The following is a 2909-nucleotide window of genomic DNA, read 5'->3' as shown; positions in this document are numbered from 1 at the left end:
GTGTAGACAAACTCACTGTTTTCCTTCTGGATGCCTTTATAGGTAACTAGTTAAAATAAGAATGTATGTTAGTGATGCAAAGGAGATCTAGCTCAAATGCATCTAAGAATATGAATTGTGGAGACCTACATCCACAGCAAATGACTAAACATAAAGACTTCAATATTGTTATCTTCTAAGTAAACAGCATCTGTACTTTCTGCTCCTTTCAAGGTCTGCCACTCTGCTCTATTATGTAATAATGACAGTGACGTAGCTGCTCAGCACTGCCAACGGTTTTTCTATTATCATCACTAATCTACATCTTCCAGGAATTTGATTCATGTAGTTTTACCCCAAATGAAAAACAGATCACGACTAAATTTATCACTTGTGTTTCTTCATTAGTGCCACATGGCAGTTACCAAATATAATCTTCTGTATTAATCATAGAATCATAGAGTGGCTTGGGTTGGAAGGGACCACAAGGATTATCAAGCTCCAACTCCCCTACCCCAACCTCTGTATCTAATAGTAGACCATGCTGCCCAGGGTCCCATCCAACCTGGCCTTGAACACCTCCAGGGACGGGGCATCCACAACCTCTCTGGACAGCCTGTTCCAGCACCTCACCACTTTCATAGTAAAGAACTTCCCCCTGATATCCAACATAAATCTTCCCTCCTTCAACTTAAAACCATTTCCTCTTGTCCTGCCATTATCTACCCTGTAAAGAGTTGACTCCCCTCCTGTTCATAGGCTCCCTTTAGGTACTGAAAAGCTGCAATGAGGTCACCCCACAGCCTTCTCTTCTCTAGGCTGAACAAGCCCAGCTCCCTCAGACTGTCTTCATAGATTAATGATCAGACCCAGTTGTGTCAGTCAAGAGCACCATCCAAAAGCCATCCAAAAACACCCAAGCCTTAGCTACTTCCTACTATTAACCACTTTTAAACACCAACTAATGCATTTTTATAAAATGCCATGAGCTTTTCAGTCCACTAGTTATTTGTCAGTACATATCCTGATGTTATCAGCCCTTTTCACTGGTTCTTTTAATGGTAGGTTTGGAGTGTTCTAAACTTCATACAATGTTTCCTTATGCAATATCACAAATGTTGTATGTAGACATTTAGTAATGCTTTGCTGCTCTCCTGTTCATCAGACTCCCAATAAACTTGTCTGCACAGTCCGAACACATAACACTTTAGATCTGGATAGTTTTGCTTTCTATTAAGCAAAATTGAGCTTAGTAGAGCAGAACAGCACATACAGCAAAGCAGCTACCAACGTCAGTCTGCAGTAACGTGCAAGGTATTTTGGAATTTCTACATTGTATAGAATATAACTGACTTCTATCATTCAGGCCAAAGGGATTTTTACAAAACTTAAAACATTAGTTGAGACTAGCCAAAGTGACTCCATATCTGTCAGTTTTGGCAGAGTGATAAACTTCTCTGATTTCTTTTATCTACTAATGGATGCTTATCAAGACTAACAAGTTCAAACTTTACTCGCAGTCAAAAGCTACTGAAGTCAGAATGGCTCCCAACTGTATGAATGAGAAATCATTGTGATACTTTTTAAGAAGTAGCTCTAACAAACTTTACCTACAGTTACAGGCAACATTCATGTCAATTTGGAAAGGTGTCTAAATAATGAAAGCAAATGACTCTTTTTCATGTTCTTTTCATGAAAACAGTAGTCAATAAAACCACCTGGTGTTTCTTATTCTTCCCAATTCTTAGCATTGCACCCTACCAAAACTTTTCAAACCAACTTGATTTCTAACCCAATACAGAAAAAGAAAGAAGTTAGAGGCTTTCATTGCACTGTGAGCTGCTGCAGTACTGACTGCCATGTTCACTTGCCATCATTTACATGCAGTTGCTATACGCATGTGTATGTGATATATGGCAGTTACTGAAAACTACCTGTGCAAGAGCTTTGTCAGTGGTGCAAGACAGCAAGCTAGAGCATATCAGAAATACTGAAAGGTATGCCATTTTATAATCCAATACTAAGCTCAGTAACCTTTAGCCTGTATTATACCTCAATAAAAATGTAATAAGTCTTCGCTTTTTATGAAACAAGACAGTGGAAAAATACACAGTTTGGACTAGAAAACTCGATGATATTTTTGCCACTCCTGTATGAGTTTCTTCCTTCTCAAGCTGCCTGCAAGCCACTGTAAAATTCCTTGTCAACAATGGAATCGACAGGCTAGATTTTCTTGTATCCGTATTCCAGTTTTGCTCTCTCATTAATCTGACTACAGCTTGTTTTCTTCACTGCTGGGGAAATGTAAAAAACTTTTTAGAGTAAATGGTATAGTAAAACCTGTGTGTTAAATCCAGTCCATGAGGAAAAAAAACCTTCAGGCCTGCCTCAAAAGGAAGATACTAAAAGTAAAAACAGTGAGGATAGGCCAGCTGTTAGGTTTACTTTTGTCTTGCTTTAGACCCTTGTTTGCACTGAATAAATAAACGGTCAGGACTAGAATCTTTCTGGGAAAGAAAACATGCTGACTTCACGTAACAATGTTTTTCCAGCAGTGGATGAATGTGAAATATCAGACAGGTAAAGCAGCAAAAATTAGCCATTGGGGCTCATGTCCACATCTGACTGCAGCTAGTGAAAACACACTCCAAACTTATCTGCAAACAGATTTCTGTATAGCTTTTTTTTTTCCCCCAATAGCAAGGAATTCCTAACATACACAAAAATACAGTGTATTTCGACGATTGTGTGCAAGAACTGTCTGAGAATGAGATCCCTGTTTGTCTGGTCACTGTGAGGCATCAGAACAGAAGTTAGGAAAGTTGTTTGTAAAGGACTCCATACACTTGTCACACTTCAGCATTTGTGTCAAATGCCAAAACTGTGCTTCTTGGCTGGGAATAAATGCTGCAGTGACAGATTTCAGAAGA

The sequence above is a fragment of the Gallus gallus genome, chromosome 2 (genome assembly GCF_016699485.2).
Source record: "Gallus gallus isolate bGalGal1 chromosome 2, bGalGal1.mat.broiler.GRCg7b, whole genome shotgun sequence".
NCBI lineage: Eukaryota > Metazoa > Chordata > Aves > Galliformes > Phasianidae > Gallus > Gallus gallus.
Note: the sequence above shows the minus strand (reverse complement) of the source record.